Source organism: Saccopteryx bilineata, chromosome 5 (assembly GCF_036850765.1).
Source record: "Saccopteryx bilineata isolate mSacBil1 chromosome 5, mSacBil1_pri_phased_curated, whole genome shotgun sequence".
Classification (NCBI taxonomy): domain Eukaryota; kingdom Metazoa; phylum Chordata; class Mammalia; order Chiroptera; family Emballonuridae; genus Saccopteryx; species Saccopteryx bilineata.
This window is the reverse complement of record NC_089494.1, coordinates 156,609,354-156,622,668: the sequence shown is the minus strand read 5'-3', so window position 1 is coordinate 156,622,668 and position 13,315 is coordinate 156,609,354. Positions and strand designations below refer to the sequence as shown.

Below are 13,315 nucleotides of genomic sequence, written 5' to 3'. Positions count from 1 at the left end.
GGCAGCGATGAGACTGTGGTCTGTAAAAGGCTGTGGGTGCTTGCCCCCAGGGCAGCATATTGCAAATTATGGTTGCCTTCTTGCTTGGGAGGGGCAGTTGTTTGTTGTTGTTTGCTGGAGAAGGGGTTTTTCCCCCACCCTGTTTTTGGCTGGAAAGTCTAGAGCTGCGGTTCTCAAATTTTTGAAGTCGGGGTGCATTTAAAATCCTACAAATAATTGTAGGCACACTATATACAAATTTCTGAGAAATATGTTATAATAATTAAGTCAAATATTAAAGAAAAAAATTACAAAGTCCAAGTGTGCTTTTATAGTAATTAAATAAGTACAACAAAATTAAATTTATTCTGACATTAGAAAAGATTTTTGTGTTACATTTTTTGAGTTATGCTTTTTAGAATTTGTAAAAAAGAGGGGTTAAAAAATAAAAAAACAACAAAAATGTTTTCTTTCTATATATATAGATACATTCTCAGTAAGATTTAGTAAATCCGGCAGGTCCTGGTATGAATGTGTTTTTTCATTCTTGTATTTATGAGAAACATGAGCCTAGCTATTTCTTCAATGTTTGGGCATGTATTTGAAAGGCAAACTCTCATTTCCTCATCAATACACTGAAGAATTCCTCTCTTTTTACTCTTAATCATGTTGAGTGCAGAAAACCCCCACCATATATATCATCTTAACTCTACACCAAACAAAGGATAGAAGAAACTTGTCTACAGTCTTTCCGGGGAACATGGGGGTAGTGTAAACAATCCAGCACCACAGCTTAACAGCTTTTCGCAACCTAATCAGGCAAGTGATGTAGGGGGTTGGGCAGACTGTCAGCTTACAGCCAATTCCCCACACCTCTGTCCCCCTAAAATCTAAACCCCAAAAGCCCTGTTGGATTTTTGGTCCCCAACAGGCACATATTTCTCTGGAATACCATAGGGCAGGGGTTGGGAACCTATGGCTCGCGAGCCAGATGTGGCTCTTTTGATGGCTGTATCTGGCTCGCAGACAAATCTTTAATAATTAATTAAATAATTAAAAATCTTTAATTTTTATCTATACTTTAGGAAGAACTTTGTAGATTAGAAAACAACTGACAATTTTGGCGAATGTAAAAGAGAACTAAAATTTGTACAGTAGTGTCATCCTGTCCAATACCACTGTTTCCTTTTTTTTTTTTTTTTTAATAAATTTTTATTAATGGTAATGGGATGACATTAATAAATCAGGGTACATATATTCAAAGAAAACATGTCTAGGTTATTTTGTCATCAAATTATGTTGCACACCCCTCGCCCAAAGTCAGATTGTCCTCCGTCACCCTCTATCTAGTTCTCTGTGCCCCTTCCCCTCCCCCTAACTCTCTCCCTCCCTCCCTCCCATGTCCTCCCTCCCCCCCCCCACCCTTGGTAACCACCACACTCTTGTCCATGTCTCTTAGTCTCATTTTTATGTTCCACCAATGTATGGAATCATGTAGTTCTTGGTTTTTTCTGATTTGCTTATTTCACTCCTTATAATGTTATCAAGATCCCACCATTTTGCTGTAAATGATCTGATGTCATCATTTCTTATGGCTGAGTAGTATTCCATAGTGTATATGTGCCACATCTTCTTTATCCAGTCTTCTATTGAAGGGCTTTTTGGTTGTTTCCATGTCTTGGCCACTGTGAACAGTGCTGCAATGAACATGGGGATACATGTGTCTTCACGTCTCAATGTTTCTGAGGTTTTGGGGTATATACCCAGTAGAGGGATTGCTGGGTCATAAGGTAGTTCTATTTGCAGTTTTTTGAGGAACCACCATACTTTCCTCCATAATGGTTGTACTACTTTACAGTCCCACCAACAGTGAATGAGGGTTCCTTTTTCTCCACAGCCTCTCCAACATTTGCTATTACCCGTCTTGTTGATAATAGCTAATCTAACAGGAGTGAGGTGGTATCTCATTGTAGTTTTGATTTGCATTTCTCTAATAACTAATGAAGCTGAGCATCTTTTCATATATCTGTTGGCCATTTGTATCTCTTCCTGGGAGAAGTGTCTGTTCATGTCCCCTTCCCATTTTTTTATTGGATTGTTTGTTTGTTTGTTGTTGAGTTTTATGAGTTCTTTGTAAATTTTGGATATTAGTCCCTTATCTGAGCTGTTGTTTGAAAATATCAGTTCCCATATAGTTGGCTGTCTGTTTATTTTGATACCAGTTTCTCTTGCTGAGCAAAAACTTTTAATTCTGATGTAGTCCCATTCATTTATCTTTGCCTTCACTTCTCTTGCCATTGGAGTCAAGTTCATAAAATGTTCTTTAAAACCCAGGTCCATGATTTTAGTACCTATGTCTTCTTCTATGTACTTTATTGTTTCAGGTCTTATATTTAGGTCTTTGATCCATTTTGAATTAATTTTAGTACACGGGGACAGGCTGTAGTCGAGTTTCATTCTTTTGCATGTGGCTTTCCAGTTTTCCCAACACCATTTGTTGAAGAGGCTTTCTTTTCTCCATTGTGTGTTGTTGGCCCCTTTATCAAAGATTATTTGACCATATATATGTGGTTTTATTTCTGGGCTTTCTATTCTGTTCCATTGGTCTGAGTGTCTATTTTTCTGCCAATACCATGCTGTTTTGATTATCGTGGCCCTATAATAGAGTTTAAAGTCAGGTATTGTAATGCCCCCAGCTTCATTCTTTTTCCTTAGGATTGTTTTAGCTATTCGGGGTTTTTTATAGTTCCATATAAATCTGATGATTTTTTGTTCCATTTCTTTAAAAAATCTCATAGGGATTTTGATGGGAATTGCATTAAATTTGTATATTGCTTTGGGTAATATGGCCATTTTGATTATATTTATTCTTCCTATCCAAGAACAAGGAATATTTTTCCATCTCATTGTATCTTTTTCGATTTCCCTTAACAATGCTTTGTAATTTTCATTATATAGGTCCTTTACGTTCTTTGTTATGTTTATTCCTAGGTATTTTATTTTTTTTGTTGCAATCGTGAAGGGGATTATTTTTTTGAGTTCGTTTTCTAATATTTCATTGTTGGCATATAGAAAGGCTATGGACTTTTGTATGTTAATTTTGTATCCTGCGACCTTACTGTATTGGTTTATTGTTTCTAATAATCTTTTTGTGGAGTCCTTCGGATTTTCGATGTATAGGATCATATCATCAGCAAAAAGTGATAGCTTTACTTCTTCTTTTCCGATATGGATGCCTTTTATTTCTTTGTCTTGTCTGATTGCTCTGGCCAGAACTTCTAGCACCACGTTGAATAACAGTGGAGAGAGTGGACAACCCTGTCTTGTTCCTGATTTAAGGTAGAAAGTCCTCAGTTTTATGCCGTTTAATAGGATGTTGGCTGATGGTTTATCATATATGGTCTTTATCATGTTGAGATATTTTCCTTCTATACCCATTTTGTTGAGAGTCTTAAACATAAAATTGTGTTGTATTTTATCAAAAGCCTTTTCTGCATCTATTGATAAGATCATGTGGTTTTTGTTCTTTGTTTTGTTGATATGGTGTATTACGTTAACTGTTTTGCGTATGTTGAACCATCCTTGAGATTCTGGGATGAATCCCACTTGATCATGATGTATTATTTTTTTAATATGGTGTTGTATTCGGTTTGCCAGTATTTTGTTTAGTATTTTAGCATCTGTATTCATTAGAGATATTGGTCTGTAGTTTTCTTTCTTTGTGCCATCCTTGCCTGGTTTTGGTATGAGGGTTATGTTGGCCTCATAAAATGTGTTTGGAAGTATTGCTTCTTCTTCAATTTTTTGGAAGACTTTGAGTAGAATAGGAACCAAGTCTTCTTTGAATGTTTGATAGAATTCACTAGTATAACCGTCTGGGCCTGGACTTTTATTTTTGGGGAGATTTTTAATAGTTTTTTCTATTTCCTCCCTGCTGATTGGTCTGTTTAGGCTTTCTGCTTCTTCATGACTCAGTCTAGGAAGGTTGTATTGTTCTAGGAATTTATCCATTTCTTCTAGATTGTTGTATTTGGTGGTATATAATTTTTCATAGTACTCTACAATAATTCTTTGTATATCTATGATGTCTGTGGTGATCTCTCCTCTTTCATTTTGGATTTTATTTATTTGAGTCCTGTGTCTTTTTTCCTTGGTGAGTCTTGCCAAGGGTTTGTCAATTTTGTTGATCTTTTCAAAGAACCAGCTCCTTGTTTTATTGATTTTTTCTATAGTTTTTCTGTTCTCTATTTCATTTATTTCTGCTCTGATTTTTATTATCTCCTTTCTTCGGCTGGTTTTGGGTTGTCTTTGTTCTTCTTTTTCTAGTTCCTTAAGGTATGAAGTTAAGTGGTTTACTTCGGCTCTCTCTTGTTTGTTCATATAGGCCTGAAGTGATATGAACTTTCCTCTTATTACTGCTTTTGCTGCATCCCAGAGATTCTGATATGTCGTATTTTCATTTTCATTTGTCTGTATATATCTTTTGATTTCTGCGCTTATTTCTTCTTTGACCCATTCATTTTTTAAAAGTACAATATGTTGTTTAGTTTCCACATTTTTGTGGGTTTTTCCCCCTCTTTTTTGCAGTTGAATTCTAGTTTCAAGGCTTTATGATCAGAAAATATGCTTGGTACAATTTCAATTTTTCTAAATTTGCTGATATTGTCTTTGTGGCCCAACATATGGTCAATTCTTGAGAATGTTCCATGTGCACTAGAGAAAAATGTATACTCTGTCGCTTTGGGATGAAGTGTCCTGTAGATGTCTATCATATCCAGGTGTTCTAGTATTTCGTTTAAGGCCACTATATCTTTATTGATTCTCTGTTTGGATGACCGATCTAGAGCCGTCAGCGGTGTATTGAGGTCTCCAAGTATGATTGTATTTTTGTTAGTTTTTGTTTTAAGGTCAATAAGTAGCTGTCTTATATATTTTGGTGCTCCTTGGTTTGGTGCATATATATTAAGGATTGTTATGTCTTCTTGATTCAACTTCCCCTTAATCATTATGAAATGACCATTTTTGTCTCTGAGTACTTTTTCTGTCTTGTAGTCAGCATTATTAGATATGAGTATTGCTACGCCTGCTTTTTTTTGGGTGTTGTTTGCTTGGAGTATTGTTTTCCAGCCTTTCACTTTGAATTTGTTTTTATCCTTGTTGCTTAGATGTGTTTCTTGTAGGCAGCATATAGTTGGATTTTCTTTTTTAATCCATTCTGCTACTCTGTGTCTTTTTATTGGTAAGTTTAATCCATTTACATTTAGTGTAATTATTGACACTTGTGGGTTCCCTACTGCCATTTTATAAATTGCTTTCTGTTAGTTTTGTATCTAGTTTGATTCTTCTCTTTTGTTTTTCTATCATTTGTTTTTGTTTGTTTGTGTTCCATACTTCTTTCCTCTGTTGCTACCTTTTTTAAGTCAAGTGTTTTTGTGGTGGTTTTTTTAAGGGTGGTTACCATTAAGTAATGAAAAGGGTACCTACCATATTCATTGTAGTACCCTATTTTATAAGTATTTCTGCACTTCATCATCCTTTGCTACTGTTATTCTCCATCCTCTCCCCCTTTTTTTTTCCTTTGTTGTCACAGTTTAAGTTTGGTTTTATTGTGTTCTTGGTGGAGCTGTTACTTGTGGTGTTGTTTTCTTTTGTTCTTTGAATCTGGTTGGAAAACCCCCTTTAGTATTTCCTGGAGTGGGGGCTTTCTGTTGATAAATTCTCTCATCTTTTCTGTATTTGTGAATGTTTTTATATCTCCTTCATACTTGAAGGATAGCTTTGATGGGTATAGTATTCTTGGCTGAAAGTTCCTCTCTTTAAGGGCTTTAAATATTGGGGTCCACTCTCTTCTAGCTTGTAGGGTTTCTGCTGAGAAATCTGATGATAATCTAATAGGCCTTCCTTTATATGTTGTACTCTTCTTTTCCCTGGCTGCCTTGAGAATTTTTTCTTTGTCATTGGTTTGTGTCATCTTTATTATGATGTGCCTTGGAGTGGGTTTGTTGGGGTTAAGAAAACTTGGTGTTCTGTTTGCTTCTTGAATTTGAGGCTTTAGTTCCTTCCACAGGCTTGGGAAGTTCTCGTCTATTATTTGTTTGAGTATATTCTCCATTCCAGTTTCTTTCTCTTCTCCCTCTGATATACCTATTATTCTTATGTTATTCTTTCTGATGGAGTCAGACAATTCCTGTAGGGCTTTCTCATTTTTTATTATTTTTGAGTCTCTTTCTTCTTCTCTCTGTTGTGCCTCAAGTTGTTTGTCTTCTATTTCACTAATCCTATCTTCAATCTGGGCTGTTCTGTTAGCTAAGCTTGTTACCTCGTTTTTCAGCTCGTGAATTGAGTTTTTCATTTCTGTTTGATTTGTTTTTATAGTTTCAATTTCCTTGGTAATATATTCTTTGTGTTCATTGAGTTGTTTTCTGATCTCCCTATATTGCCTTTCTGTGTTTTCTTGTATCTCTCTGAGTATTTTTAAGATTTCTATTTTAAATTCTCTGTCATTTAGCTCCAAGGCTTCCATTATGTTAAGTCTTTTCTCCATAGGTTTTTCCACATCTATTTGTGTTACCTCTCCTTCTTTTGTATCCATAATATTCGATTTCCTCTTTCTTATCGGCATCTGAGGGTGGTCTTATTGATAGCACTAATTAGACTTAATAAAGAGTAAAAAGTAAAAAAAAAAAAAAAAAAAGGTAAAACACCCCACAAAAAAAAACCAGTAATAATTTATTATTTCCCCCTTTTTTTCTCTCTTCTCTCTCCCTCCTCTCCCCTCCTCAGGGAAATATCGTGCCTATAATGGAGGGCTTGATTTGTGGTGAAGAGTTCAAGGGGCAAAAAAAAGGAAGTAGGGGCCTACTAAATCCAAAAAAAAAACAAAAAAAAAACAAAAAAAAAAAAAAGGAAGAAAATCTTAGACAAGCATAAGATGATTTGCTTGTAAGTGATAGTCAACTAAGAGATATAATGAGAGGGATAAGAGGGAACCAGAAAAAAGGACCAAAAAAGAATAATAAAGAAGAAAAAATAAAAATAATAAGTAAAAATCTGTTGTATTAAGTGGAGCGAAGACTAAATACAATGGAGACCTTAGGTTGGGAGGACCCAAAATGCCACAAAAATAAACAAACAAGAAAAAATAAAAAAAATAAAAACAAAAGGAAAAAAGAGAAATAAAGCCAAAAAAAAGCCTTGAGTCCCAAATTAACTTATTTGTTCGTGATTGAGGATTATATGGGATGAAAGTAAAATGAGAAAAGAAAAAACGAATAGAAAGGAAAAAATAAGAAAAAGAGAACAACGAAGGAAGAAATAAAATAGGAAGAGAAAAAAAAACAAAATAAAGCAAGACAAAAAAAAAAACAAAAGAGGAGAGAGTGAGAGTTAAGTGTTTTGGAGTATAACCTTAAAGGAGGGTGAGGATGAAGAAGAAAAATAAAATGCAACACTCATGGTTAGTGTAGTTCAAGAAAGGGGAAGCATGAGATGGGCAGAGAATAGAAGGACCGAGGTGGAGGATATAAAGGCAAAAAGATAGAAGAAACAAACAACAACAACAACAAAAAATTAGTGGATCAAGTTGTAAAGTCTGTGGGTTTTTCTTGATTTTGAGAGGTTCACTTCTTCCTTTTTCTTTTCTCTCCCTCTTCCTGGTCGGTGACTCTGTACCCCAGGCTCTGCCCCTGTGTCACTTTTAGGTAGGGATTTGCAGTTGATGGGATTCTATGGCAATGTCATATAATTGGCTTTAGTCTTGCTGGAAGTAAAGGCTTGTTGGCGTTTGCAGGATCCAACGATGAGAGAGTTTGCTTTCCTGGATTCTCTCTCCTAGTCCCCCCTTTCTGAATTAGCAGCCTGGTGATCCAGCTATAAGGCTGCAACTGCTTCTGCCTGGGGAGTAAGAGGCTCAAAGAGCTGGGAAATCCCCACTCTATCCCCACTCAGTGCAAAGCTTTGGGAAAGGCTCTGACAGTCAGGGCCTCCAGTGTAATCAGGCGGGGGTGGGAGTCAATTGTTGTCAAGGAGACTGTTCAGCGCCTATCATTTAGTTGGACCTCTCAACCCAGGCTTTCCACACTTTGTAGCCTGTTTTTGCAGGGAAGAAGAGGCACTAGTCTCTGCTTACGACTAGTGTAGTATAGACCTTATTATCTGCCAAGTCCTTCTTGTTAGCATTTATCCCTGAATATGGAGGCTCTATCAATCAGAAGTTGCCCCCGCCCCTTTAGCGAGAGGCACTAAAAAATATCACGCCTCTTGTCTTGGATCGCTGAACTGAGAGAGATCTTATCAAATAGAACTGAGGGTGCGCAGATTTCATGGGTTAAGCTAATTTCAGTGATTGGGACGCAGCTGTGCTTCCGAAGGTATTTTAGGCTGCCTGCGCGCGCCCCTCCCCCAATGCTTGATTGTTAGCTTGAATGGCTGGGTGAGGTGCCCCGCCCACGGAGAGAATCTCCCAAGCCTCTCCCGCTCGCCCTGCCGCTGGCGGCTGGACCGCACCAGGCACAGGATAATGGAGCCCCCTGTGTGTGCGGGCCAGCAGGATGCCCTGGGCGCGTGGAATGCCCAAGGCACGCGCGCGAATGGGGCGCTCCGGGCACCGGTGGCCGGCGACCCCCACTCGCAGTGTGCGGGCCGCTGGGAACGTCAGCGGTGCTCAACCGGGCCGGGCGCGTGCGCGGTTGCTCGCGGCGGCTCGCGGAGCGGCCGAGGTGGCGCTTCGCGGCGGCGGCTCGCGGGGGCTTGCGGCGGCTCGCGGTGGCGGCTCGCGGTGGCTGCTCACGGCGGCTCGCGGTTCCCAAGTATATGGGCTGACTCACCACAGGCGCACTTCCTTGCGGTTTGAAAGAACGTCCCTGTGGTAGATTTCTCCACACCCTCGTCTCTCAGATTCAAGTGATAACAGTCCTTTCGCTATCAGTTTGTGTGGAACTCCGGAATGCTCCGAGGATAAATATTTCTGTTTCTAGTTGATAAATTTGTTGTGATTTAGGGGAGAGCTGTCGGACGTGCTGCTCACGGCGCCATTTCCGTGACGTCACTCTCTGTTTCCATTTTTCAAATCTCGTTTACTACCATGTGGGTCATGCAAATTTCTTGTAAAGTTTATTTCTTGGTGTTTATAATTTTTATTTTGTTTATAACTTTTATTTTATAAATAGGAATTTTCTTCCATTATATTTTCTAATGTGTTTTGTTTGCATATAGTAAGCTCCTGGCTATCAATCATATCTTTGTAACCAGTCTCCTTACCAAATGTACCAGTTATTCTTCATACTGTTTTTAGTCAACTATTAAATATACTAAGTCCTTAATACTATTTTTAGCACAATATGTTTTGTGTCTTCTAGGCATATGCAATTAATTTTATAACCTTCCTATTTCTCTTGTGTAAGTGCATTAGCTAATTTTCACAACAATATTAAATAGTGCACACCCTTGTCTTAGTTATTATTTTAATGAGAATGTTTTTTTAAAGACATACCATTTAACATGTTGCTGGAGTTGGAGATATGTATGTGTATTTAAACACAAATATAAACACATGTGCATGTACATACATAAAACTAGTAAGTGTCATATATATCTTGTTATAATAGTCATTTGTTCTAATTTTACTAAGAGATTAAAAATGATCAGAAAGACATTTCATTTTGTCAAATGGTTTCTAACATATAGCTTTGCTCTTTCCAGTTATTAACATGTTCAATATGAATAGAACTTCTAAGTACTAAAACTACTTTTGTATTCCCAAACAAAATCCATTTTGCTTATGCTATATTATTCTTTTAATGTGCTTCTGATCTATTTAATCATATTTTACTCAGAATTACTAAGCTTATATTCATAAGAAAATGTTTTGCCTCTCTTGTGGCATATAGTAGGTACTCAATAAAGCTCACTGAATAGGTATTTCTTACTAGTTGCTTCCCTATGAACACTGATGCTATTTTGTACATGAATACTCACGAGAATTAACTCTTTTAAGGATTGCACTAACCATCATTATAAAGTAACTTTCTATGACTCAAATGCTTTTTGCCTTTAAGTCCATATTTCTAATATTAATTCTGAAATGCCTGCTATCCTCTGTTGCCATTTGCTTGATATTTGCCCATTTTTTAAGATATAATATGTTGTTCATTGAACAATGTTCATAAATTAATTTACTAATTTGCCACTAATATTTCACAGTATCTACTCTATGCCCGGCATTGTGCTAGGTCTGGGAATACAAAAATTAACAAAGAGGCAAGGTTTCTACTCACAGAAGTTTATATATTTAGTAGTAACTTAGTAATTTCTCATTTTCTACCTAAATACATTACAGATTTTAGTTTTATTACTAGTTAGTTATCTTTATTACTCAAGAGTCTTGCTCCTGGTTAAAAGCCTGCATGTGATGCTTCAGGCCTGATTATAGGCAATTACTAAGGCTCCGCCAGCAGGGAAAAGCTCCACTGGGGAGGCAAAACTCACGCATGGCCAGTGCATCTCAGTCTCTGAGGGCAGCTGCAGTCCAAGTCTTAGGTCCTGCGATTAGTCATGCTCTTCACATATGTGCACTCATCCCTAGGTCTCTTTATCTGAGGACTTGGCCAGAGGTCCTCTTCAGGCATCATCTGTTTCTGCCGTGGGCTCTTTACATGAGGAGCGAGAAACCTTGTAGATTCTTTTGTCCCCTTTGACTAACAGCACTTTCCACACCTAGCCTTGCCCCCCACAACTTTCCCTTAACACCAACGGCCTCTTACCAGTGAGCTGACCCCCACATCTGTGCCTATCCTCCAACTCTCCACCAGTGTGCTATCTCATGGGGAAATTAAACAGAGGGTGTCTGCATTTTCTCTGCTTTATAGACTTGCTTTTATCATCACAGTACGTACGTGACAGGCTTCTCTTCTTCATTTGCCTTGTTCTTTTAACCAGCTACTCTGACCTCTGACAGCTCAGTGATCTTTCCCTACTCTGCTGAGCTCCTTACAATAACAATACTGTCCTAAAAATCAATAGCTGCATTTACCTTTCAAAGAATGAACGTACTTTCTGAGTCTCCTTTTCTTCTCCTACTCCAGTTACATTATTATTTCAACACTGCAAAGGTTTATATATTCACCCCGTTTTCTAACCATAATTTCCTTCCTAACAAGGCAACTTCATTCCTGGGTTTTCTACTTTGATTCATCTCTTGTTTAGTTAGATTGATTGTCATTAATTTTTTCAATAAAGGGTTGTAACTGTGATTCATGAGTGGCTGTAGGTTTTTATTTTAGGAATTTTTTCACCTATTTCTGTTAATATTTTCATTCTATTTGTTTTATCATTTTCTTCAGAGGCACTGATTAGTTTATTATGGAACACTTATTTATTCTGCAACATTCTAATCTGTATTCTTTTCCATTTTTTTTTGCTTCATTTTTCTCAAGCTCAATCTTTCATGACCCTATTTGCGACACTAGCCATTTTATTTTTTGTTACTCTGATATGACTTTTATTTCTATAATCATTTCATTTTTCTCTTGTTATTTTTCCCAGACGGCTGATACTTTTCAAGCCCTACTATTGTCTTATTGCTTTTTGAGCCATTATATTTATTTTAGTTCTTATTTTGAAGATACCATGTTTTACTTTAATGCTTCAAGCTGCTAGAAACGTGCTTGAAATTATTTTTTGCTTTTTAATAATTTTTGCTGTATATTCTGCTTTTATGTTCCTTACCTCTTTTAAAAAATACTATCTTAATATAGCCTCAAGCTTGTTCCTTTCCAATTATTAATTTTTATAACCATTTTTTAATTTCATTTTTAAATGAAGGCTACATAACCACAGGAGTTTGGTAAAAGACAAGGTGAAACTATGGCAGCTCTATTCAGGTACTTGTGACCACACTGTTCCTAGGAAGAACTCACAGTGTGCTCTAACCTAAGAGCATTCCTCAGCCCTTAAGACACGTTCTCACATTCAGGGCAAGCAGAAAGCCTATAGAGGTTGCAAAGACTCTTTCAGCCTAGTGATTTAAGTTTTTAAATGTCTCTTCTCCTGACTTTGAACAAACAATTGCTGAGTATAGTGTCTTCTGCCTTGCCACTCTTTCATTTTTAATTCTGCACAAAATATGTAGAAGTTTGCCAACCTCATTCAATTTTTCCCAATTCCATTGCATTGACAGTATTTTTCATAGTTTTTTGTTTTGGCTTATGGCTAAATCCTATTTTAATTAATAATGATTTCCATCTCCTCTTTTCTCTCCTTTTCTTATTTCTATTAGGAAAAGGAATAAAGTTTTGGAGAATATATTTTTTATGACACATTTAATCATAATCCCAAAGAAAATGGTTTACAAGTCCAACTTCTGCATTAAATAGTAAGTTCTTAAAGGCAAAGGCTGTATCTAAGTTATATCTGACATCCCTTGAAAAGCTGAATGCCTGTTCTGTTCTGCTCAATGGATAGAGCATCAGCCTGGCATGCAGATGTCCCGGGTTCGATCCTCGATCAGGGCACACATGAGAAGCAACCATCTGCTTCTCTTCCTCTTCCTCTTCCTCTCCCCCTTCTTGCTCTCACAGCCAATGGCTTGAATGATTCAAGAGTTGGCCCTAGGCCCTGAGGATAGCTTGGTTGGTCCAAGCATCGACCTCAGGTGCTGAAGATAGTTTAGTTGTTCTGAACATCAGCCTCAGACGGGGGTTGCCTGGTAGATCCTGGGGTGGGGGGAGCAGGAGTCTGTCTATCTTCCCTCCTCTCACTTAAAAGAAAAATTAAAAATAACAAAGTACTTCAGTGTTAAATACTTCCGCTGAGCTTATCATACCTGAATACTGTAGTACCTTTAATTTCGACAGGCTTGCTAAAATAAGTAACAGCAAAAATCTTTTTGCCAAGTGGTGCCTTTCTTTCTGGAATTGTGAGTGAACTCAATAATAGTACCTGTTGATACTGTGCATTGGATATTGTTAGAGACTACATCAGAGGCTTTCTCACTGTTAAGCTAATCATGTCTCGTTCGTGAATGTTTGATCTATTGAGAAACCACTGTAATTTTCCATGATATTATCTGTAAATTTTGGATGTCCTCCCTGCTTTTCCTTTCAAAAACACCAGTGACTACCTCTCTTATTTTCATTCCTGCTATACTATACATATACATAGTACAAGAGTATTATTTATTTATTTATTTTTTTTTTTTTTTTTACAGAGAGAGAGAGAGTCAGAGAGAGGGATAGACAGGGACAGACAGACAGGAATGAAGAGATGAGAAGCATCAATCATTAGTTTTTCATTGCGCATTGTAACACCTGAGTTGTTCATTGATTGCTCTCTCATATGT

At 37.2% G+C, this 13,315-nt stretch overlaps 1 protein-coding gene across 4 annotated transcripts in view; it reads right to left on the bottom strand.

Moving 5' to 3' along the window:
* TRDMT1 (tRNA aspartic acid methyltransferase 1) overlaps positions 1 to 13,315 on the bottom strand; it is a 57,530-nt gene that overhangs the window by 27,306 nt on the left and 16,909 nt on the right. The gene's annotated exons all lie outside the window — the stretch shown is intronic.